The 26,312-nt window shown below is 51.0% G+C and overlaps 1 protein-coding gene across 1 annotated transcript in view; it reads right to left on the bottom strand.

Annotated features, from left to right (window-relative positions):
* SMPD3 (sphingomyelin phosphodiesterase 3) overlaps positions 1-26,312 on the bottom strand; it is an 81,675-nt gene that overhangs the window by 39,049 nt on the left and 16,314 nt on the right. The gene's annotated exons all lie outside the window — the stretch shown is intronic.

The following is a 26,312-nucleotide window of genomic DNA, read 5'->3' on the forward strand; positions in this document are numbered from 1 at the left end:
CAGCCTGGTGGGGACTGTGACTGAGGGTTTAAGGCAATGGCTGGTCAGAGCCTCTCCTGCTGGTATCTCAGTCCAGAACGCACCCCCAAGTTGGCACATCATTCCCCTGGGAAGCCAGTGTGTGCTGAGTTAGGAGGCTTCCAGGAAGATGCTGAGAAGGGCAAGAATGGCTCATTGGGACTGAGGCCCACTCTGTTGACTTGCTGGTGAGGAGGCTTTGTTTCTGGATTGATGAGGAGCTAGTCTTGCCTCTTTTTTTTTTTTTTTTAAGACATTTATTTAGCTTTGCTCTTATTATTATTATTATTTTTAAATTTTTTGGTTGCATTGGGTCTTAGTTGCTGCGTGTGGGCTTTCTCTAGTTTCAGCGAGCAGGGGCTACTCTTTTTTTTTTTGCGGTACGCGGGCCTCTCACTGTTGTGGCCTCTCACGTTGCGGAGCACAGGCTCTGGACGTGCAGGCTCAGCGGCCATGGCTCGTGGGCCCAGCCGCTCCGCGGCATGTGGGATCTTCCCGGACCGGGGCACGAACCCGTGTCCCCTGCATCGGCAGGCGGACTGTCAACCAACCACTGCGCCACCAGGGAAGCCCCCTTTTTTTAAAAAAAATAAATTTATTTATTTTTGACTGCATTGGGTCTTCGTTGCTGCGCGCGGGCTTTCCCTAGTTGCGTTGAGCAGGGGCTACTTTTTGTTGTGGTGCGCAGGCTTCTCATTGCGGTGGCTTCTCTTGTTGCAGAGCACGGGCTCTAGGCGCGCGGGCTTCAGTAGTTGTGCCTCCCATGCTCTAGAGCGCGGGCCCAGTAGTTGTGACACACGGGCTTAGTTGCTCCGTGGCATGTGGAATCTTCCCGGACCAGGGATCGAACCCATGCCCCCTGCATTGGCAGGCAGATTCTTAACCACTGCGCCACCAGGGAAACCCCTAATCATTACTCTTGATCATGGGATCTGTAACCATTTTGGAAGTGGATTTGGTGTGATTAAATTCTTTCCTGGCTTAATCCTTTATGGAAAACAAAAGTTTTAAATGATGTGAATTAGGATGGATTTGCTGATGTTTGATCGCCTGCAGGATAATTTACCCTGGCTCACTTCAACCCTGAGGCTTGGCCAGCACCCTGAGGGATACACCACTGGATCCTCCTACAACGGAGGAGAGAAGCTTCCCCTTTTTACAGAATGCCTGTGACTAAAGGCACCAAGGCCCTCGAACAGCTGTCAGAAAGCCCGTGAGCTTTATACTGCAGGGAGCACCAGTCCTCCCGGTGAGGCTGTGGCGTGGCTGGGATGAGGGGCAGCATCACACCCCTGGCCTGGTTTCTGTGTTTTCTCCTGGAGTCCCTGTGACCACAGCTTAGCAAACGCAAGGGTGGGTGTGCAGTGCTGGTAGATGAGGGGGGTCTGGTGGGAAACCTTTAGTAGCAGGACTGCAGGATGAGTCAGGGTCCCCTCAGGGAGCAGGAGGGAAGTCACCTGTGTCCCTGGCCCACCTGTCACTGAGGCTCCAGCCCCCAGAGACTGTTTGTGGCCCAGCCCAGTGCAGAATCAGGGGCTATCACGACAGCCTGAAACACTGTTTCTAAGAATAGAACATAGAAAAGAAAGCTTTCTGCCCAAATTGGAAACGAAAAGGCACTGGTACTTGGCGGGGCCACTCCAGTGACTTGGCACACTCTGTGGGAGACCTTGTTCTTGATGACACCAGAAGTGGGGCAGCCTCTGTAACCCTAGTCACATGTGTCCGGACTTGCCAGGCCCTGTAGGCCAGGCTGGGGTACACCCTGGCTCTTACCCAGACATTTGGTGACTCTTGGAAAATGGGATTTTCCTCTTCTGATAATTTGATTTTTAACTTATTTATGGAATCTGTAGCTTTTGGTGGAGACCTATTTCTGAGGCACTATGAGTGGGGACAGTTGGGTTTCTTCCCCCAAGGCAGGTGTTTTGATAAAGGTTTGGGGTCACATCCTTGGGACTCATGGCTGCCCTGTAGCTTCTGTCCTACTGGCCAGGACTTCATGGTTTCCAAGACTCTGCTGGCTGCCTGGCCGGCCTTCATGAAAGGAGATGCACAGAATCATTCTGTCTGGGAGGCCTGATGTTCCTCTCCCATCACGAAGAGCCAAGCTACACGCAGAAGAAAATGGTGACTTGGAGTAAAACATGTTAGGCTGAAAGCCCTCTTCCTCTTTCAGAAATGTAAGTAAACATGGCTCGGGCCCTGGAGAGATGCCAGCTCAGCTGCAGGATGGCACACGTCAGGGGCTGCCCTTTCACAGTAAAACCCTCGGTTCACGCCCCCTTCTCGCTGGGTACAGTTTGGAGGCTCATGTGGGCACATGCCCCTCACCCCTGAGAGTGGAAACCCAGAGACATCCCTCTGCCCTCAACCCAAGACTTAACAACAGCTAACACAGGTGGAGCCCATTCTTTATGCTGGACACAGTGTCAAGGGGTTTACCCCATTCTGTACTCAACCCTGATCCCCTCCGAGAAGCCCTCAGCGGTCACAGCTTTTGCCCTTGGTCAGCAGCAGGGCTGGGTTTTCGAGCCCCGTGGGTCTAATGCTGGAGCCTATGCTCTTAGCCGGCCTGCCATTTTTCCCATGGGGCCTGTCTGGTGATTCACTTCTTATTCTACACCCAGAGACAATGAGGCGTAAACCAGAATAAAAGGGGGCTATTATGATACCACTGTTTTGCCGTTTATCTAAATTAGATAATGACTCACAGAGCTACTTGAAACAATATACATGTCAACCTCCTGAACATTTAGTTATCACTTAGTGCCATTTGATGGTGCCTATGGTATAATTAACACCTTCGTCTAGAAAATATGATATTTCTGTGAAATGGAAAAGTGAAAGAGAAAATAAATTTAACCTGGCCCTTCTCTTCCGTACGGACAGGGCAACAGACCCATGGTGGTGGTCAGCTGGCATGGCTTAGGCTGGTGAATGGACAAGCAATCATTCCCAACTCCCTCCAGGCGGGATTGTGTCCTGGGAAGGGGGCAGCCTGTCGTCGAAGTCGCAGCAGGCCCAGCTGAGTGACGCTGCTGAGCCCCAGATAACTCAGTGCCCATTCATCAGCCTCAGCAGAATCGGGCATCTGCCACTGGCATCTCCAGATGTTTGCCTTTATCAGATGTCGATGCGGTTCAGTGTTTTCATTAAGGGCCTTGTTGAAAGCTCTAGCTGGTTGGGGAAGCTTATTGTTCATCTTATTTGAGTTCCTTATCATGTTCAAAATGTTCCAGGCACCATTAGGAGACACAAAAGCCTCAGAAAACACAGTTGCAGGGGGCGGAAGCTCACTGTAGCGTGGAGGAGACTCACCACCGACATTTACAAACATTTGCTGAACAGAATCAGCTGTTAGGAATGAAAGTCGCTCACAGCAGCACAACAGGGCATGGGGGGGCATGGGGGGCAGGGAGGTGGAGACAGGATTTAATGTTTGCCTGAGGGCATCTTCTAAAATCAGATGGGTGTTCCAGCCTGTTTGTTCATTAATGTGGTCTTCTGATTGCTTCCCAAGGAGAATGGGGTGTGGGGGCCAGACATGAGGCAGAAGCTTGATCAGGAAAAGATTAAAGGGGACACACATTTTGACTTGAGGTGAACATTTGAGGTACAGGTCCAGGCACGTTATAATTATTGCTTAATCATAAATGTAGCTTGGTGAGATGCATTGATTCACACACAGGTTGCTAAAGGCATTTAGGGAAAACAGAACGTAGGCAATGAGAACTGTCTCCATCAATTTGCAAAATTCACATCTGAGACAGCATCCTGGAAGCGCAGAGAACCCTGCTTATAGGCATAAATTAAAGCCATCTTCCTCAGAAAAAGATAATTTCAATGATCAATAACCTCTTGAAAGAATTCCTGGAGAGTATGCCTTTTAAAAAATTGACTTCATTTATTCTCCTCCTCTTATCAAAAAAAGGATTTTGGAGGCGTATAGCAAAAGATATGACAGTGAGGTTATTAAAATAGAAATGGGAAATTAAAACCCAGTCAGAAAAGAGAATACAAAATTTGTAACTACAACGACTAACCTTTCTTCTGTGATCAAGATCTAAATTTAGTCTGGAGCTTCCTGGAATCCAAGGTGAAAAGGGAAAACAATCAGTTATGTAGGTTCAGTTACATTTAGGACAAAGCGTGTCAATTCATGAGTATTTAATTATTTGTGAATTTATAACAGCAAGAGAGGCAGAGGAAACTCCTAGGAAAATGGAGGAGAGATTTTTTAAATATTTAGAAAAGAAAAGATGGATATCGAAATTGTTTTGTGAGAGCCAAAGCTTAGGCAACAGTGGCAGACACGTTCACTGAGATCTGGGTGGGTGAACCTGGGCTGGCTTTGTTGCGATCAGTTTATTGATGAATAAATCACAATTTGTGATTTGTTGAGCCAGCCAAGGCCGTGACCAGGACCCAGGCATTTGGCGTGTCTGGCCCATCCTTGGGAAGAGGCCGTGTCCTATGTCTCTGTACCAGTGCCTGGTACATTTTGCACATAAATAACTCAACCATGGCTCTGTCTCCCCTGGGTTGAGAACCCCAGGAGGGCAAGAACACAGTCCCAGCACCCCGGGGTGTCTGCCAGCTCCTAGTAGCCATTCAGTTAGAGTTGTATGCTAATAGCTCACAAACTAAAGATGGGAGAAGCACCATAAAATGCCAAGCCCTATTAGTGGAAGCAACTTAGTGGGAGCATTTTCATTACTCTCAACCGGCAATGATCAAATCTGCCGGTTTTCACTGTGGAGAACTCCTGGATTGGACCTGCCCAGGGGCAGGTGGGCAGTTATGATGTGTTGGATGAGTGGGTACAGTTGTGATGTTGGACTTCTTTTTATTTATTTATTTTAAATTTATTTATTTATTTTTGGCTGCATTGGGTCTTCATTGCTGCGCATGGGCTTCCTCTAGTTGCGGCGAGTGGGGGCTACTCTTTGTTGTGGTGCACGGGCTTCTCATTGCGGTGGCTTCTCTTGTTGCAGAGCATGGGCTCTAGAGCGCAGGCTCAGTAGTTGTGGCGCACGGGCTTAGTTGCTCTGCATCATGTGGGATCTTCCCGGATTAGGGCTAGAACCCCTGTCCCCTGCACTGGCGGGTGGATTCTTAACCACCGCGCCACCGGGGAAGTCCTGGACTTCTTTTTAGAAGGCTCTGTCATGGCCCTTCTGATGGCACACTCACTGCGGGGCTCTGCGGGCTGTGTCGGGTCTCATAGGGCCCTGCTAGTGGGTAGGTGGGGGAGGGACCCTCAGTGACAATGCTGACCTGTCTCTAGCTGTCCTCCCAGCAGGCTTTAGGGTGGGATTCGAGCAGGCACTGCATTTTACCAGCTGGTTTGCAGCTGCCTTTTATCCTCGCTTAGTGCAGATTCCTGTGCTTCTCTACAGAGCCTTTGTATTTCACGCTTTTCTTTGAAATGTCCCTAGAGGGCTCATTTTGGCCCTGCAGAGAATGCCTTTCTTGAGAGATGGAGCCCTGGGCTCAGGGGGGCAGGGTCTTGTGGAGGCTGCTGAGGGGGGGCGGGGCAGTGCAGTGAGGGCAGAGCGCAGTGGCCTGGACGTCAAGTCCCCAGGAGGGGGGATGCACTGCACACAAGACATCACGTGTGGCAGAGGCAGGCTGTGTGGGTCCCTCACGTCCTCCCACACTAGGTCTGTGTTGGGCGCAGTTGTGTCTGAAGTGAGGAGCTGGGAAGCAGCAGGAGCGCTAGTCTGGGCACGACGGCATGGGGGCTCTGTGTTAATCAGGTTCCCTCTCTGAGACTCAGTTTTCCACATCTCTGAAGTGAGGGTTGGAATAGTAGCTCAGTAACACCAGATCAGGGTGTCCTGAGGTGAAAGGCAACTCGAAGTCTCATCGCAGTGCCTGGCTCGGAGCACGTGCTCCTACGGCTGTGATTCCTGGGCTGATTATCCTGCCCTGGAGGCTGAAGGAGCTCCGTCCCCCAAGCTCTCACTCCCTCGATGCAAGTTTTACACCCTCAGGAGAGGACGCTGAGCTTATCGCCCATCGGGCAAGCCTCACGGCCTGTCTGACCCCGTGTGAGAAGTGGGGATCTCTGATTGTTCCGCCTGTCCCCCGAGGGCTGCGAATCAAGTGCTGTCCCCAGAAGGTCCGCAGCCCAGAGCTGGACACACAAATGCCCCACGAGGGCGGGTGTTAGTATTAGACACTGTGGCTGCTCCATGGGTGTTAGGAAGCACAGGGCTCTGGGGTGGGGGTGGGGGTGGGGGCAGATGCCCCTGGGGGAGGGAGAAGGGGAGGGCAGAGGGGCGGTCCTTGCTGTCCACACACTCGGATGGCCCCACCAACCTGAACATTGTTGGTGTTGTCACCCCAGATGCTGCTTTGAGGTTCAGGCACAGATGACGCATGAATTCCCCTCCCCAGCGGGTCTCACCACTGCCACCTCAGCCTCAGAGGCAGGACTGTCTTATTTTTTTATATGCTAAATCTGGCATCCCTAAGAAGGGGTTAAGAATAAACAGTGGGTGGGCTAAAGGATTTAAATCAGCCTGACACTGGACACTCAAGACTCAAAACAGCTGTGCATGCCGAGCATTCCCAGCTACGAATCCTCACTTTGCTGCAGGGTTTGACTGAGAATCATTTTATCTGTTTCTCCATCACCATGGATGGAAACACTGGAATAGATCCTAATTTTTTTTGTTTGTTAATTCCAAAGTTTCCCAGACATGGAAAAGGACTTATAAGTCAGATGAAGGGCCCAAAAAGTACTTTAGGTAAGATAAACAGAACAGGGATACCAGCAGCATTAGTGGGCCCTGAGCCTATAGTGGATGGAGAGAATTTAGGCAGAGCAGACTCTTAATGGCAGGACCACAGCATCTGAAATATCAGGTCAGGAATCGCTCAGACTCTGCAGCAGATGCTGGTGAGTTCTGCCCAAGCAGGGAGCCCGCTGGCCATCGTTGGCTGCCACTGCGGGAGGGTGAGGGCTGCTGTCAGCATTAAGGTGTGAAGAGAGAGACCAGAACGAGAAGCCAGCAGGAGGAGACCATGTGGCTGAACTGGTTTAAGGTCTGAGTGCCCCCCTGGGCATGGTTGGGGGGCAGCGTCCAGGCAGCGCTGGCCTGTGTGCCGCCCCTGGGTCAACCCAGTCCCCCTGCTCCCCCAGGCCTGTCCTCCTGCCAGGACCACCTCAGTGCAGTGATCAGAACCGGCAAACTCCTTGGGTACTTGTTACTGGGGCACTGCTGTGGGGTTGGAGTGAGGAGCTCCAGTTACGGGGGTCACGCTGCCTGGTTAGATAGGGGCCGAGAGCTGGGGTCTGAGGGCAAGGGCAGTTCCCTGACACCTTCCACCATCCTCTGCCAAAGTGACCACTATAGTTCAAGATGGCGGCCTGGGCTTGTGGGGCCCAGAGGAGCCCCTGTCCTGACTCCCTGCTTAGTCGCTCCCACCTCCCCTGCAGTCATGGATGGAAGGGTGGGGAGTGAGGGGTTAGAGGGGAAGGGACGGGGGATGGACTGAGGCTGAGCTGATGGCCAGCTGGGCTGCCCACAGAATCAAGCTGGGGCAGGTGGAAGTGATGATGGATAAAGATCAAAGAAGATGAGCCCTGAGCACAGCAGTGGAGGAAGGTGCAGCCAACATGCAGAGCATCCTCATAAAACCAGTTGGGTCACTAAAGCAAGCCCCAACCTTTATCTCAGTTTTTGACTCTGTAAAATGGAGCTCCCTCCCTGCTTTGTCCTGGTGGCACCCAGGGGAAGTGGCTGTGATACCCTGGACACCCCAGGGCAGTGGGGTGGCCATCAAGAAGCGCTGAGGGTGGGAGTTGGGGGGTAGAAGTGGAAATGATAGACAAGAGGAATTCAGGAGTCTGACCATCATGTTTGGAGACAGGGTGGCTGGGAGGCCAGTGTGCCTTGAGCAGAAATGAGGGCACGGGGGAAGTGTGTTTGGTAACGTGTTGAATTTGAGAAGGTGGCTAGCAGCTGCAAATGTGGGCCTGGACCAGGGGAGCCAGAGGCGGGAGGCCGGTGAGGGTTAGTTTCATCAGGAAGTTTATGAGCAGCTAAGGGGCATTTGCTGAGCAGAGAAACAAGCCAAAGATAGTGCTGTGGGGAGAGTGGGCATCTAGAAGCAGCAAGGTGACAGGATGGAGGAGAGGAGGTGGGAGGACGCTGGGAAAGTACACTGCGTGGAGTCTAGGGCAGCAGAGGCAGTGTTGGATGAGACTGAGGCACCTTCCTGGAAAAGGAATAGGGAAGGGAGGGCATGAAGTGCAGACTACGAGGAATGAGTGGATGGTGAGGACATGGAAGAAAATTTTACTGACTGTCAAGGCCCCCCCCACCAGCAACCTGTTAGGAACCATGAGTCCCCACTGGCCCAATGCCCAGTGCCAAGATACACTGCCATTCCTGGCTGCCCGACACAGCCCTTGGGAGTGGGCAGGGAGGAAGCCCGTGGCCAGGATGACAGCCCCCAAGTCCCACAGGTGACCAAACCGCCTTACACCAAACATATATAAAAGGTCAAGATCAGGACATTCAACAGATTTCCAGCCATGTCTACCTCCCCAAACACAGCTGTGAATCCAGAAGTAAACACAAAGCAGTAGAAATGGCTGCCACCGCCCCTCCACTACTATTGGGCTTTGCTTTGTAAGGAGAGACCCTGAAGCCCTCACTCAGAGCCGACTTGCTTTTACTTAACACACAGTTCTGATCAACATTGTAACCTGGTTTCAATTTTTAAAAAAATCAAAATCAAGAGAAAAAAAGCACAAGGTAAATGGCTGTGCAAATCTCAAATGTGTGAGATCACTGCGGGGAGCGCTTGGCCTGGACAGGCTCTCGGTTCCCACAGAAGACTGATATTCTATGATTCCCACATTTTTGTAAAGAGGATCCCTGAGTTATGAAGACATTGTGGAATAATATTCCATCTCCATTGCTTAAGAAGGTAGGGCAGTGTATGGTACATGTTAGGAAGTAGTGTTTTTAAAAGTTTAGGCTCTTGAGCAGGGAATGGAACCCGATTTACTGAGCACTTACTATGTATTCACCAACTTAAATACGTTTACCTCCTAACAATCCTGCAAGTAACTATTATCTTTACCATTTTATGGAAAAGAAAACAGACTTAGAAAGCTGAAGTGATTTGTCCCAGCCACACTGCGAATGCTTTTTCCACGTCACCCTCTGCTTCCCTACAGTGTCCTGGCAGTGTCCTGTGTGGAAAGCCTGCTCTCTGACAACAGGTGGACCTACTGGCCTGGAGCCCGGTGATGCCCTTGAGGGTAGTTCTGATGCTGGCACTGCCCCATCAGTTCACTGTGGAGCCCTATGTTCCTGCCTCACGCTCCACAGCTTTGGCCACTCTGAGGTGTGGCAGCGGGGGAACCAGCCCCGCTCCTGCCTCTGAATCCAAGACGAAGCTCCCCTCTCCTCCTGGGTAGACCATGAGCAGTAAAGTCCTTGCAGCTGGAAGGCAAACAAATAGGTACGAGAGCCCCATCATGAGGGGTAGTTTTGTGAACCCCGTCCTCCAGGGAAAATCACTCCTGAAGGACTTTAATGCTGACCGGCTGTTTTTCATTCCCTAATCATTCAGAAAAATACATCCATTTCAGGTTATTCAAAACAGTGGAAAATCATTGAGGTTTTTCCTGTTTAAAGGTCAAACTGTAAAAAGATAAGTGGACTCAGAGAAATCCAGGCTAGTCATGAAAACGTGGCAGTGTATTAAAATCCAAAAAAAATTTAATCCTCCTTTGGAAACAGCTCATAATAATCCCCTCTCTACTCTCCCCTATGTGTGTTAAATTTCTGTTTTTAAGTTCAAGGACACGAAGCAAGTGACTTTGAGTGGGTGGAGCATGGGCTGTGCAGACTGGGGTCCTGGTTCAGAATCCCTGACCAGCTGTTCCACACCAAGTGTGAAGCGTGGAGCAAGTACCCTCACCCCCTGAACCTCAGTTCCCTCGCCTGTAAAATGGGGAGGATCTCTGGTCTCGGTGTTCTCCTACTGGCCTGGGGTGCTGCCTGGCAAGGTGTAAGCCTGTGGGCCTTTGAGAACCTTCCCACCAGCCCATCCATGCCTTCCACCTGAGAGGCGGACAGGTGTGGCCTGGCTTGGTCCGCTGACAGATCCCCTGCTCCAGCCTCCTTCCCCACCTCTGGCCCCAGGACATTCCCAGACTCTGCTAGGGCTCTGCCCCATGGACTTGCGTGACCTGTGGAGGCCTTGCAGCTGGAAGATAAACAAGTATCTGCGAGATTCCCGTCATGAGGACATTTTAAAGGGCACTAGGTAATTTAACTGCTTTTGTGAAGCTGAGCAAGTGATGGGGGGATGAGAGAGTATTTTGAAAACACAGCCTGGACAGGAAAATCCTGGCCTTCCTCTTTGTTAAAAACTTGGAGAAGATCTTTAAGGGCGTCTCTGGGAAGATAAGGAACAGCTGTGTCCCCTCTTTACCAAATCAAGGCTCCCTCTCTGCTCAGTTTTGTGCAGCTCTGCCTGTGGAGTAGGCTCAGCCTGGTCTCTCACACCAGCAGCCCGACTCATGGGGTCCGGGAGATGCAGTCAGGTTTCCTGGTGGCAGTCCCTCTAAGACGTGGGAGGCTCCCACAAACGGGAGCTGGCTTTTGTTTCTTGATTTGTGTCCAAGTAGGAACAGAAGAAATGGCGTGGGTAAGAATCTGTAGGGGAAAGTGCCGGCTCTTGGCTCCAGCCAACAGGGGTGTGGCAGGAGATGAGGCTGGCAGCAGCCAGATCCCACAGACATCGGGTGGAGAGAGTGACGTGTCTCATTTGTGTCCTACAAAGGTCACACGGGCTGCGCTGTGGGAGGGGAAGTGCTCAGAGGCAGCAGGGCCCGGTTGCCTTGGTCACCTAGGGACATGGTGGCGGGGAAGCACAGATGATGAATCTGGAGAGCTGGTGGGCTGGTGTGACATGGAGGGCAAGGGACAGGTGGGCCTGGGAGGAGGCCTGGGCACTTGGGTGGATGTGAGGGCTCAGTATGAGATGTGGGGACTCATTATGAGATGGGAGGGATGGTATGCATGTGGGTGTCGGTGGTGAGTCAGAGTTGGGCAGGTAGAAACTGAGGTGCCTGAGCGACATCCAGGTGGACTGAGGTGCTGTAGGACATAAAAGTGCGCAGTTAGAGAGAAAGTCAAGCCAGAGGTAGAAAAGTGTATGAGGCCAGCACACGGGTGGCCGGTAACTGAAGCCAAAGAGCAGACGAGATCCCACAGGGAGAGTGTAGGGTGAGGCCCAGAGAGGGCCAGGACAAGCTCCAGGAATGACGGGCATTCGAGCTTAAGGAAACAGATTCCATGGAGAAGCCTAAGGAGTGGACAGAGCGGTGACAGGGAGAATGTGGAGTCAGGGGGACCCGGAGACAAGAGGCTACAGGGGTCAGGGCCATGGGGGTGTTGCCTGAGAGACTGGACTCCTGGCTGGGTTAACCTGTGGGTGACTGAGAGGCATTTAGCCCAACCAGCAATGCTGAGGTTCATGCTGTGGTTTCAGCCAGCTCTGCAGATGGTCTGTTTTCCTGGATAGAAGGTTCAAAGTGGGCTTCTTGGGAGTTTCCAGATCTGTCTGTGGAAACTTTATCCCACATCTTACATTTTCTCCCTGACAGGATCTTTTTAATTTAGATAAAAGTGAAACCAGGGCTACTGTGTTTATGTTATTTTAATCTTGACTTTAAAAATACTTACAGCAAACACTTATTTTAAACGTTAACATGAGGTTCTATTTTACTATCCTTTATGCTCTTCAAATGAAGTGCCTAATTTTAAAAGATCTACAAATTACATACATAATTTGTGGGCTCTTGGAGAGAGTCTACCTCTTCAGCTTCTTTTTTCAGGTCACAAGAGACCTGTCTTAGACCATTAGGTATTTAATGTGACATGCTCTGCTTTGCAAAGTAAAAGAGAAAGGGCTGTTTGGGGCTCGGATACAGCAGCTTTGCCCCCAGATGTGTCCAACAGCCTGATTTAGTATTAAAGTTCTGAAATGATTGGTGATCCATTAGCGTGGCTATTTAAAGAGTTTATTGAATTGGCTACAAACCAACAACATTTGCGCTGAAGGGCAGCTAGGTGAGGCCAGGCAGAAAGAACCAAATGGAATCTGAATGGAGCTGTGGATTCTGCCTTCCATGAGGCTCTGAGAGCAGACCTCCAATAAGAAAAGTTACAGGTTGCTGTCACCTCTGTGTCTGGTGATCAGGCAGGTGCCAGATGCTGCCTGCTGGGCCCCAGTCAGAGAGGACTCCTTGCTGTGAATGAAAACTGTCACGGGGCATGGCTCAGAGCTGGACCCTTTCCTTTTGCTGTGTCTCACTCCTCCCCTCCCGCATCTCTCCCTTGTCCCCTGCCAGCCCCTTCCCATCTCCCCCTCCCTGGGACCTCAGACCCTGAGCTGTCCCAGGTCTACACTCCTGCCCCACTGTTCCCTCCCCGAGTCATTGCAGCCGCCCCAGCAGGGCTTGCTCCCAATCCCTCCTGCAGCACGTCACCAACAAACTGCAAGTCTAAGACTATTGTCGTCTTCCCCTAAGCCTGGCAGTTTCCTCTTATAGGCGTCACCCAACTCGTCCCCTCACTCTGCCTCCCCCTTGTATGCCTAGCAAACAGTTTACCTTGGCAAGTTCACCAGGAAGCAGTAATACTGCTAAAGCTCGGTGCTTGGTGGATCTTTTATTTCTGAAGTTGTGTGTGTGTAGGTAGGTGTGCCTTCGGTGGGTGTTTAGCAGTTTTCAGGCTGAAGTTATTACTCCCCACGCTAACCAGAGCAGCCCTTAGGGCTTCAGCACTTGGTGTGTCAGAGCACAGGCAATGCTGTATTCCAGGGGCATCTTGGCTGGTCCAAGGGCCTGCTTTGTCCAAGTCCAGGCGGGAGGCCTGTGTCCTTGGAGGATGTGTCAGTCCCCCTAAGAGCTCCATGGCTGGAGAGCTCCCTACAGATTTCTGGGGCACTCAGTCACAAATGCTGTACCCGGACTTCCCTGGCGGTCCAGTGGTTAAGACTCCACGTTCCCACTGCAGGAGGCTTGGGGTTCGATCCCTGGTCGGGGTAAGATCCCACATGCTGCACAGCGCGGCCAAAGAGAAGAAAAAAAAACCCAAACAAACAAATGCCATACCCAAGGGCTCTTTGTAGTGGCTGCTGTGGTGTCTGCCTAGACCTTGTCTTCAGGGCTGGCACATCTATCCTCTAGATGCTGGGACTATCTCGCAGCTGCATCCCTTCCTGGAATTGCTCTTGGCAGAGGTGAACTGCCTCACTCAAGGTTAAGCCCTTTCCCAGAGGTTGGCCTGGGGAGGAAGCACCAAGGCCAGGCCCCTTGGCCTCCATTTGGGACAACTCTGAGGGGCCATCTCAGCTCCTGAGTTTCCTGCAGAACTGCTAAGGCCTCAGGTGCAACCACAGTCTGGCTCAGTTTCTCCCTCTTCCCAATCCTGCCTTCATCACTTCCTTGCACTCACCATCAAGTCTGCACACAACTCGGGGAAACCAAGCTAAGACAGCTGCCATGGCTGAGCTCAGAGAGAGGCAGGGCTGACCCAGCACCCCTCAACCCCCTCAAACTCCCAATCCAGAGCTATCCTGCCTGGCCATGCTGTGCCGGGGCTGCTGAGATGTCTCAATTGTTCTACTGTTACACTCAAGCCTTCCTAAGGGTTACTTGGGAGATATTTGTTTTTGGACTAGAACTTAGGAAAAATTGTGCTTCTTCGGGACCTTGGCCTGTGTTTGGTTTGTGTTTATGCTACCTACACCAACAATTGGGGAAGAGCTCAGGCTTTCTTTGCTTTGGCTGCTAGGAAACTTGGAGCTCAGTCCGTGTTGCAAGACACCCTGGTGCCTTCTGAGTTCCCTTAACACACCTTACTCACTACTGTTATTTGTGTTGCTTTGCTGTTATCACACAGCTCCCTCTGAGCTGCCTCAAAGTCTGTTTGGAACGAGATGAGGTATTAATGAGAAAACACATACATACAGTGTTAGGGCTGTGTTGTCAGACAGACCTGGCTGCTGGTTACCAGCTGGGACATTTGCCAAGTCACAATTTCTCTGAACTATAGTTTCTTCAGCCAGGGAGTGGGCCTGATGCCTTCATCACAGGATTATTTTGAAGATACATACAGTAAACACATGGCTGATACACATCAAGTGCTCAATCAATGGAAGATGTTAATAACAATTTTTAAATGAAATTGTGTTGCTCTCATGAACCTGCCCTATCAGGTGGTCTGATCTCCCTCCTTCCTCCCTGTCACATGCTGCCTATTGGCCTAGAGGCATTTCGGGGCCCTTGGGTTTCACTTTCTCGTGGGAGAAGGACGGCCACCCAGGCATCCACGGCTCCCAGCAGACTGTGTGGACCAGCAGCAGGGGCAGTGGAGGTGTTCACGGATTGTTAATCCAAGCAGGTGGGCACACAATTAAAACATTCATGATATAAACGAGCACATACTTGGCTGGAGAAAAACTGAAAGTAAAACTCTTAATGTAAACTGAGCCTTCAGAAAATGAAAAAAAGGTTGTAGATAAGAGATATGTGATGAGTAATTTAACCAAGATGATGTAAATCTAGGCCTTTGAATACTTTAAATATAACCATCTGATATAAAAAGAAGTGCACTAAATTTTTTAAAGCTGAGATCTTTCCTCGGGTGAGAGACTCACTTTCCTGCAGGGACATGTTCCCCAAAAGGCAAGTGGAAAAGGCAAAGAATAAATCCATGTCGGCATCATATCCCCCTCAAGCCAGCTTAGGAGGATCCCACGCATTTTGTAGTCTGTCCTAGCATATGTCACATCTCACCTTGCAAACCAGTTTGGAACCCGTATTAGAACAGAAAAGCCCATTTCAAGAGGGTGGTGGCTTAGGAAAATCTATCTTTTATTTGTTCCTAAAGTCAACAGGTACCTGGCTCTGTCCCCTCGTAAATGCCACACGGGCCTGAACCTTGGCCTGGAGCTCATCCAAAAATGGGTGTGAAACTGGAGTTGCTGGTTTTTCTTGGAGATGAGGGGTCTGGAGCAGGAATCATCTGTAGGCAGATCTAGAACAGGCCTCCTGGGTGCATCTCTTTGGGAGGACACGGGGATGGCATGAGGACAGGATGCTGACAGGGGGGCTCAAGGGCAGGATGGAGAGGGGGTAAGCACAGAGGAGGCACTGGTTGGTCTATTCGTAGGAGTGGGCCTCAGGACAGGGGAAAGGAGCGAAGAAGTTGGGGGAGGCTAGGGCCCAGCAAGTACCTGGCTGGGAATTTACTCTTGGAGGGGCAAGGGGTACTAGGCCACACCCCTGAGGCTGGCTTGGGAGGGGCCAGGTGAGTCTGGGAGGAAGCTTCACAGAGCTGCTATGGCCACCAGTGAGACAGGGAGAGGCTCGGGGTTGACAGCCCTGAGCCAGGGTCCCGCTGCTGGGCCAGCTGAAGTTCTGGGACATGGGTTGAGCACATGAACCGGACTCAGGACTTCGTCAGGCCTCAGAAGCCTTCATTTCTGGGATCAACCAATGCAAGAGGGACAGTCGATGCCTGGGGGACCAGGGACCTCCTACTCTATCACCCACAGGCAGCCCCTTGTCTATCCCCTGTGGGGACAATGTCCCCCTCAGTGCATAGCCTGAGGAAGGAGCCGGGGCAGGGTTGCATTTTCAGTCTCTTTCAGCATCTATTGACTTTTCTCCTTAAAAACTGTTATCTACACATTTCCTTGCACCTCCAGAATTTTGATGAGTTGAGAAAATCCATGTACTTCACCTCCATCTCAATAACAATAAGTTTCTTCCCTTCGGATGGAAGATAGAGGGTCAGAGACGACCAGGGACCCTTCCCTCATGCTCCACATAGCAGATGCCTCAGGGTCCAGTTTCCAAGCACTGCCTTGTGCATTTACCCCGTGGGATGATGATGATGAAGTACTCAGCCTTATTCCTAAAGTAAGTATAATGACAACAGTGATAAAGGCAGCATCAGAGAGTCGGGGAGAGAACAGATTTTGGAGCCAGACTGCCTGGGCCCAAATCCCGGCTCCACCTCTCACTGACTATGGGAAACTGGAGGTCACTTGACTTCTTTGTGCCAGGCTCCCTCATCTGTAAATTGGGACTCAGAGAAGCTAATTATGGGATGTGTTTAGATGGGTGCCTGGCACATGGTAGCATCCTTACCAGCTATTGCTATTATTATTATTTTATTGATGTCATTGCTGTAGGCCAAGGCCTTTTCATGTACTGTGTCATTTGAATCTTACAATCCTATAAGGGAGAAGATATTATTATTATCACTCTTTACGGATGAGGAAACTGAGGCTCAGAGAGGTTGACGGACTTGCCCAAAGATACCCAGCCTGATATGGAGCCTGTCTAACCCTTGCAAAGCTGTACAGCCTGCTTACCTGGGATGATAAGTGGCACTTCACCCTTATCCCTTTTATCCCTGCCCAGCCAGGTGGAAGGTTCTACCACCTCTACTTAATACACGGAGATAACGGCTAGGTGAGTTAAGTGGCTCCCACACAGGCCTGCCTGCCCCAGCTGAGCTGCTTTTGGGCCAGCTGATCAGGACTGCTCTTCAAAATCACCATTTAACTGCTCCACTGCGTCCATTGTTCTGTGCGTGGAGGCAACTGCCCCACAGGCCAGCCCACTTGGCGCCGCAGCAGTGATTAATAAGGATATTCTGTGTCCACGGGAGGCCTCTCATCCTGGGCCTCGGAGTACTTTGCAAGCATTAATTAAGCTTCATGGTTGTGGCTCAGGTACGTGGGGGCCCTGGATTCAGTTTACATGTCTTTAGCTGATGCAGAAAGAAACCAAATCACTCCCCCAATAAGCCATGGCCTTCAGCCCGGCCAGGCCCCAATGGGCATTCCTCATCCCTGGAGTTTGGCCAAAATCATTTGCAGAGAAAAGACTTCCTACTTGTTCTTCCAGACTTCAGAATAATAAGCAGCACTCAGGAGCCATTTCGCACTTCAGTTAGTTCCAGGCCAGCAGCTGCATGGCTGGGCCTTACCTGGTGCCCACCCACTGGCCCACCTAGGTTAAATAGCAGCGGATGTAGCTCACGGCATGCACCTGCCAGTGTAGCAAAGCCTACTGTACCTGTATGTGGGGCCTTTGGGGTCAGGCTGGTCCCTGCTACACCATCTGCACAGTATCCCCCATCCTCCATCCCTCATCTGCTTCGCCTCCATTCCCAGGTCTGCCCTCACACATCTGCCACTTGCTTGCTGCGGCTCTGATGTCCCAGAGCTTGCAGGGAGGTGGGAAGAGACCGTGTAACTCAGGGTAAGAGAGCTTGGGCTTCCACCCAAGGATGTGGGGGGACCACAAAAGGGAGGGGCATGGTCAGATTTGTGCTCTGGGATGATGCTTCAGGGAGATGCGTGTGTGGGGTGCGGGATGGGGAGGCCTGAGGCAGTGGGGCCAGGAGGAGGCAAGGAGTCAGGGGAGCGCGGACGGGGCTCCTGCTGGCTGTGGCAGTGGGGTGAAGAGAAGGAGCCTGAGCGATGTTTAGAGATTGACAGGACTTGCTGCCTACCTGGAGGCGGCGTGAGAGAGAAGGAGGAGCCCTAGACGACCCTCCCGGCTATTGGATCCACTCTGCTAGGCAGTTATGCCCTCTGGGTCCAGCACTGGGTCAGTAAACTTGTGACCAACTTGGCAATGTTAGTGCAGACGGGCTCTCCCAGCTTCCCCGGAGAAGCTCCGTCAGAGGGAATGACCAAACCCAAACCCCTCACTCTCCCCTTCCATCTCCCAGGAACCATCCTTTCTGGCTTGGCCGGGAATAAGGCCTGACACTGAGAGCTCAGCCTCCATTCCTGGGCCACAGACATGCCAGGCCACCACTGAGTTGACCCACGGGAGTCTGGGGGGTGGGCATTTGTTCCCCACTTGGCTGATGAAGCCAAGGCTCAGGGGTTAAGTGACCTGCCTGCATGGGCTGAATGGTGGCCCCTGAAAGGTATCCATGCCCTAATCCCTGAAACCTGTGAATATGTTACTTTATGTGGCAAAAGGAACTCTGCAGATGTGATTCAGTTAAGGATTTTCAGCTGGGGAGAGTGTTCTGCATTATCCAGGTGGGCCCAGTGTAATAATTACAACGGTCCTTATAAGAGAAGCAGAAGCAACGTGCTTTAAAGATGGAGGAAGGCGCTAAAAGCCAAGGAATACAGGCAGCCTCTAGAAGTTAGAAAAAACAAGGAAATGGATTCTCCCCTAGAGCTTCCAGAAGGAACGCCAGACTGCTGACACTGATTTGAGCCCAGTGAAACTGATTTCAGGCTTCTGACTTCCAAAACTGTAAGATAATAAATTCCTCGGCATTGTCCAACTACATCAGAAATTCTCAGTAGGAGGTATAATTTATTCTGGGTGAGAGAAGAGATTTGTCTTGATTCTGCCCAGGCCCTCACAAAATCAGAACCAACCTCTTTCCTCTTCCAGAACTGGGGAAGCCGCAGATGCGGGGTGCAACCCTCGTTTAAGCTGTGACCTGAGCAAGACAGAGGGATGAGCCCCCTGGAAAGGGGCTGGAAGAATGTGGGAGGCAGAGGATAGGAAAGTGCTCGAAGAGGAAAACAAGAATTTCGCTGTTGTCACAAAAGTAGGAGCCCCAGCGGCCTGAGGGACCCGGTGAGGGGAGAAGGGGTGGGAAGGAATTCTGCCTCCTGCTGAGGGTTTCTGTTGTAGTTGGACAACGATGATGATCTGGGGAGAAAGGGGAGGGAACGTCCTCCTGAGGCACAGGTCTGAGATGAATGCAGATTGCTTCTCCTCAGTTTAACCTCCAGGGAACAGAGGGTGAATCTCTGCATCCTGTGGGCGAATCTGCCATAGAGAGGGAGGCGGAGCTGGGAGCATCTGGGCTGAGCCGCACTGAGGCTCCTTTTCAGCTTATTCTTCCTTTTTTTTTGGCCGCGCTGCATGTCATGTGGGATCTTAGTTCCCTGACCAGGGATCAAACCTGTGTCCTCTGCATTTGAAGCGCAGAGTCTTAACCATTGGTCTGCCAGGGAAGTACCCCCTTTTTAGCTCAAAGTGTCAGATTTTCCTTGACAAGGAATAGTTTCTTTAACCATTGTACATATACACAGACCTGCCCTGGCTTACACGACTTTCCTTACGATCGTTCACATTCATACAGTCCTGGGGGGCTTTGTGTTCATTTTCAAGGTTATGAGCTCACTGACCCTCCCAACCTCTGAGGCTGGAACTGGTATCGTCCCATTTTGCAGTTGAGCAAACTGAGGCTCAGAGAGGTGGCATGGTTAGTTCAAGTTTGTTGTCAGAGGCAGGATTTTGACTGAGCTTTTCTGGCCTCCTTTATGACACAGAAGGGAGCTCAGATATCATCGTGTTCACCCCTGTTCTGTGACCGTGCTCAGCGAGGCTCGAGACTTTTCCTGACATACCACAGGGAGCTAACAGCAAACTGGGATGGGCCTTTGTACCTAGGGGTCTTATCCCTGCATGCTGACCTCTGCTTCAGGCCTGGACAAGGGGCCTTGGCCCACCCCATTGTTTACCTACTAACAAGTATTTCCTAAGCTTGGTGTTATTCCAGGCTCTGTGGGGAGCTCTGAGCATGGAGGAACAGGCTGACACAGGTGAAGCAAGTCATGGAGGCTGATGTGGGTGGCTGTGGAGCCCAGCAGTGCCTGAGTGGGGGCTGCCATTCAGCAGAGCAGCATTGGGAGGAGGGACCATCTGGAGGCCTCGGTAGGGGCTGGGCAGCCCACACTGGGGTAGACGTGGCCAAAAGCGTGAGGGTAAGAGGTTGAGGTGACCAGGGACTCGAGCTGGGGAGGTCTCCTGCTCAGGCAGGCCCTCCCTGCACAAAGCCAGAGGATCTGGTTCCATCTTCCTCAGGTGTTGCCTTCCTCACTAGCCCTTCCCTTTGCTTCATCATAGGAAACACCTGCAGAGCCCCAGCTGCGCCCTTCAGGGTTTCTGGTGTGGGTTTGAGGGGGTGGGGGGATGCTGGGCCAGCACGTACAGAAGTATGGCAGGTTGGTGCCCAGAGCCAGGGGGTGATCACATCCATCCCTGTCCTGGCCATTGGGATGACTGTCTCTTCTGATTCCTCTCTTTGGCCAGGAGTACTGCCATGTCCTTACACCACTAGAGAGACCCTGTGTGTACATGACAGAATATAATTGTCCTACAGATGCTATCTCGGGCCTTTGAATGCTGAGCCTTCCCCCAGGGCATCAACCCTGTTCTACTGCCCACTTCACTCACCCCTCCACATGGTGTCATGGGGGCTGTAGGGGAGTAAGCATCTCTGGAGACCCTTGTGACTCCTGGGCACTTTGTGTAGAGCATTGGTGGTATGTGACATCATGGAAGTTAGGTTGGACCTGAGTCCACCATGACGGGTAAAGTAACTTCACTTCTGAACCCCAGTTATCTCATCTATAAGATGGTTGAGAGGAAGAAATGAGAAAATCCTTACAGAATGTTTTAGCACAGTACCAGTCACCAGAATGCTCAATAGGTGCTGTGTGGTTCTCCTGCAAAGCTATGGCCCTGGTGACACTACTGTAAACCAGAAGAAATCCTTAAAGAAATAGTCCCCAGTAAAAGGTGCAGAAATCTCACAAGATGGTGTGGAAGAGAGGCCTGGGCCTCAACCAATGGAATGATGTCCATTATGGCACACCTCCCTCAATCATCCGACAATGTGCTTAGAAGGGCCAGAATCAGAACCTCTGGCTTCAGACCCTTGGTTATCAATTCTTAGCACGTGGAATATAAAGTTAACCTCATGGATGTCCCTAGAGGTGCCCCATGCAGTCAAGGCTGGAACTGATGAGGGAGAACGTCCCCTATTGGAAAGAAGTAGGTTGCTTGAGCAGGTAGCGTGGGCAGGAGCCCTGCATGGCAAGAGGGTCTCTTCCAGCCAGAAGGTTCATAAGACTACATGAGAAGTGTCAGTGGCTGGGCTTCCCCCAGTGGGGAGGGAAGGGACCCAGCTTCCTCATCTCTCCAAGAGAGTCTTTGGATCCTGGGGCAGGTGGCAGAAGCAGGAGGCAAACTCATGAGGACAAGGAGTGGCCCTTAGGGAGCCAGAGGCCTTAGGGCTCTGCTGGCCACTGGAGCAGATCTAGGCTGGGAAGAAGGAATAACAAAAACCAGGAGGCTAGGAGGACAGAGGCAGGAAGATGGAAGCCCCCTGGGAAGCAGCAAATAGTTAGCTCTTTGTATTGTTGGAGTTGTGAGAAGATGAGGTTCGGTAAACCTCTAGGCTAGGCCCAACCTCAGCTAGTGCTGAGTGGTGGGGGTTTGGAGAACAAGCAGCCCTGCTGAGAGAGGGTCATGTATTCAACCCAGAAGGAACAGCACCTGGGTCGGCCAGCCCTGCTCTGTTGTCTTACGCTGCAAAGAAGCCAATCACTTGTGTTTCCTTGAGGTGGATGACATACCCTCAGCACAGAGCCTGGCATTCGGGGGTGCCCAGGGGAGCACTGAGGGAGTGGTTTGACCAAAAAAGGAGTGGGGAGCGGTCCATCTGATCATGGACTGGATTTTTTTCAAGGAAGATAAACTTCAGAGAGTAGAACAAAGGTAAAAATAAAATAGACTCTATTTTAGACTATCTTATCTATTACACTATTAATAATCCTGCCCCATTTTTGCAAAGTGCATAGCATGGTTCTAAACACGATCTTTCTATGATCAGCCATCCAGTCAACATGTTTGCTGAGTGTCTACTAAGGTTTCATGCAGAACCAGCTTCCAGGGGTACCTTGATACAGGTACACCCACAACAAAATGAATGTTGATTCAATAACCTCATTTGGTCTCTGACAACCCCATTTACCATGGGGATGGGGCACTGGAAGAAAAAAAAAAGAGTGGTGGGCTGGCTGGCCAAGGTCACACTGATAAGCAGTTCATGACGAGACCAAGAAGTTCCTCCAGGTCCCCCACGGCCACCTTGAGTTGACCCCCAGCAGCTCACTATGACTCTTACAGAAGTAAGACTGATGGGAGTTTCCAGTGATAGCTACTGAATATCTGAGGGAGAGACAGGTTTCAGAAAACTGTGAAACAATGAAAAGCTCTTAACAATTGATTTAAAATCAATACGGTGAACAAATAGCACCTAACATAGAAATATCCCCGAGAGACAGATCTCCACTCCTCGTGACTGTTCCTGTCACCCCGCACACTTCCTAGGCCTGGCTGTGTGTGTGCGTTTAAATCCACCAGACAGACTCAGGCCTCAGCCCTGTGCTGTTCAACACTTTATTAATAACAACAGTAACTACATTTATGGACTGCTTCTCTCTGCCAGGTGCTTTAAATGTGTTCATTTAATCCTCCCATCAATCTCCTTAGGTTGATATGATTATTCCCATTTCATAGATACTGAGGGTAATTCAGCTCCCAAGTTTCAGAGGTTTAAACTCGGGTCTGTCTGATTCCAATACAGATGGTCTTCCTACTTCTCTGTGGTCATCAAACTTGCAGATGGCAGGGAAGAGCTGGGAAAAGTTTTGAAAGCATTCAGTGAAAGATTCAGGCCCCTAAAATATCTTGAGGCCCTGGGCAGCACTGTCCAGTAGAACTTTCTGTGATGATGGAAATGTTCTGTATCTGGGCTATCCACTACGGTAGCCACTAGCCACACGTCGCTATAGGGAACTTGAAAAGTAGCTAGTGTGGCTGAGAAACTGAATGTTTAATTTAAGTTAATTTAAATAGCTAGTGGCTACTGTGCTGGACTAAAGGTGTACCTAGGGCTGTGGGCAGAAACCAACAGGGTGATGCTGGATCAGAAGCTGTGCAGCTGTTGCATTTGGGTCATAGGAACAGGACAGGGAATTGAAAATGACTGGGGCCCAAGCTGATGCACTGTGAGCTCAGGCTTCAGTGGGCGAGGCCTCTGCAGGCACCTCTAGATGTGGGAGCTGAGACATTAAATCAGAGAAAGGAGGGAGGGAGGGAGGGAGTGGGCAGGCAGAAGGGAGAGGAGAGGCTTGGAAAGCAGAGGCAGGTACAAGATGGGTTCATCCGAGGACCCAGTCCCTTGTTCTCTGAGCTAAAGCCCCATAAATGTGAAGGAAAGAAGACTTCTCAATGTCAGCTAATGGCTCTGCCCCAAAGGGAAGCACCTTCCTGAAGTCCCTCTGCCGGGTGCCCTAGACTTCCTGTGAACTTGTGTCCACATCCTTTTCCTTTGCTTTGGAGCATCCAAGCAGCCTGTGTCTCATCCTGGGAGCTGGAAAATAAACATCACTGTGGAGACTTGGCTCCACTTACAGAGGCTAACGGCCTGTGATATTCTAGCTCAAAAGGCCCTTTGCTTCTGTGAGCGTCGCCTGAGAAGATTTGGCCATGGAAAAAGATATTAGGAAGCCGAGGGCAATAAACTGCCTCTGATCAGAAAGGCTCAGGACAGATCCCTGACAGGGGCATCAGAGGCAACACTCTGAACAGGACAGCCACATGGGCTGCCTCAGCCACTCTGCCTCTGGTTTGCAAACTGAATGTGCCCCTTAGCCCACTCACCACACCCTGCAGATTTGGGGAGAGCAGGTGCAACAGATGGGCCTAGGCAACTTGCTCCAGAGAGGCATCCTTGCCTTGGGCTTTCAAGGGCTGGGATGGATTTACCCTTTGTCCTCATACTGCCTTGAGTCTGGACTAAAAAGGGCAGGAGGTTGATAGCAGAACTAGTCACAGGGAGAAAAGGGTCTTCCCAGGAAGTGATGCTGAGACTTGGGACCTCTAACTCCTTTTCTGTTCTGATTATGGAAGGAGAAGAAAGAGTGCACTTGGGTAGTTTTTAAGACCTCTCTGAGGTACCCACATCCTAGAGCCCTCCGTTTGCACCTGAGCCTGGAGTAGGGACTGGAGAGGGTCAGGCAAGGATACAGGTGGCCACAGTGCTGTGTACAGATAGCCCAGAGGAGGCCATGATCAGTCAGGTTCTTGATCCTGGGAACTACAGTTATGTCAAAAATCCCAGTGGTCAGCGATGACTGTGGCCAGAGCATGTCAGCCTGCCCCAGCCTGGGGAGTCTCAGTGATATGACCAAACTGGCTGCCCCATGGGAGGTGATCCCTCTCTGATGGCTGCACATTAGATGCCACAGACAAAGCAGACATGGGTGAGGGTCTAGGTACTGCAGGGTTATGGATCTGGAGTTGGTCGTGGTGCACCAGGTACCCTGAGGGTAGGTTGTAAGGAAGCTGAGGGCTGCGTTACTGGTGATCTGGGCTCCAGTGTGGTAAAGCAAAGGCCTGTCTGCTTTCCTGCTGGATATTGAGGCTCAGTCCAATCAATCTGCCTGCTAGACCCTGTGCTTTTGCTGTGAGGGTCAGTGTAATAGGGGCTGCCAGAGCCAGGTACCAATCAGAGCTGCATGTGGGCACGTTAGTGCTCTGTGCTAGAGCATGGGGGCTCTGAAAAACTCAGCAAGCCTCTGTTTTCAGGGGCCAGGGAACTCTGCCCTGGCAACCTTGGTGCTGGGCTGGATTTCCTCGGAAGGCTCTGAGTGGGTTGGGGGATACTGGGCCTCAAGGCTACAACATAGATTCCAGGAGAATGGTTGCTTCTGCTCTCAGCAAGAGCTTGGGTTAGGAGAAAGGAGCTTGGGGCACATGTGATGGGCCCTTCCTTCCTGGCCTGCAGTGTAGCATGATCAATTGCAGCTCAGTTGGGGATGAGTGGGGCTGTGTAGCCCAAGGCTGACACAGGCCTGTCCTAGTTATCCTTGTGAGCAATGAGTCTCTACCAGCCCCTTGGGCTGTGCCCTTCCCTGTTCTTTTCCAAATAAAGAACTTGAGGACCAAGGGAGGAAACTTCCTGGAGCAAGCAGTGGGTCCCATCTTAAGGGAGTAAATTCTGGGTCTGCAGAGAGGAAAGGCACTTAAAGTAGGGCCAGGTCTCCAGTGTGAGTGTAAGAGGAGGCAACATGCAAGGTCAGCTTTGACTCCACAGCAGCAGAAGTTGCCCTCCCACCCTCCCTGCCAGCTCCCCCACCAACATAACACCCACCTCCCGCCTGTGCCTTTCGCCTCTTTCCCTTTCTTTTTCTTCCCAGGGAACACACAGGAACATTTTCCAGAGAGAACACGTAAGTCTCAGCAAAGCCCATTACGGTGCCCCTCGGCGAATATTTGGGGCAGATACTGTCTACTGCCTCCCTAGTCCCACCATTTACTGACTGCAGTGCCAGGGCCACGGGCTGTGATTCTGTGGCAAGAATCAATTTCATAGATGTCAATAAGCTAAGAGGAGGGTTAATTCAGACTCTGAGGCTGAGCGTGACAGCTATTTTGGGTCAAGTCTACATTTCATTCCTGAATGGACTGTGGCTTACCCATCCTTTCCCCGGTCCAGCTCCTCAGCTTTCATTTTGAGTTCACACACTGAGTTTGGCCACATGCCTTTGGAAGCCCTGGGCTAATTTCCAATCTTGGAGGCCTTTTCCCCTCACCCCCGCCACTGTTCATTGTGAAAACCAAACACCATAGAAGAGAATTTGGAAATACTTCATGTGGAATCGTGCCCCTCTCATAGCAACAAATTCTGTTAGGTTTTCTCCTTCGATCTGGGCCCATGTGTGTGATGGCTGGACCTGGACATTCTCTTTATGGTCTGTTTATTCAATTAATGTTAGATGAGTCTGTGGCCTTTGAGTCTTCGAGAGCATCATTTCCAATGGCTGCAGCATGTCGTGTCAAGTGGATAGACATGCATTATTTAATCACTTGTCTTCTGTGCCACTACTGCTGAAAGCCAGGTCACCTGACCTGATTTTGGCTCATAACACACATTTGGCAGTCCCAGTGCTGGGATGTGCAAAAGTGGGGCCAGATTTCAGATGCATTTATTCATGAAACATGTATTAACTGTCAGTTAAAGGCAAGGAACCATGGCATAGGGGAGAGGACAAGGTTTAGGGGAGTAAGGAAATGTGGCCCTAGATATCCAGTGGCTTGAGAGTCTGGCTGGGGCAAGGAGACAGACCCCCAGGTCTCACATGATGAGGGGGGATGTTAGGGCTTCTGATCCCCAGGAATGTTATGATATGCCTGGTTCTGAGAAACTAGGTTCTCAAGTAATAGGGACTTATCTTTGAGACATTGGTGCATCCCCAATTATTTGTTACTGATGATAAACTAATAAAGTTCAGAACTAATTTACCGAAAAAACAAACAAGCAGAGATTCTGGGGGCTTTTCCTATCATCACTTCCATTTCAGTCATGTGCCTTCTGATGTTTCTAGAGTAGGAA

This window comes from Phocoena sinus, chromosome 19 (genome assembly GCF_008692025.1).
Source record: "Phocoena sinus isolate mPhoSin1 chromosome 19, mPhoSin1.pri, whole genome shotgun sequence".
NCBI classification, from domain to species: Eukaryota; Metazoa; Chordata; class Mammalia; order Artiodactyla; family Phocoenidae; genus Phocoena; species Phocoena sinus.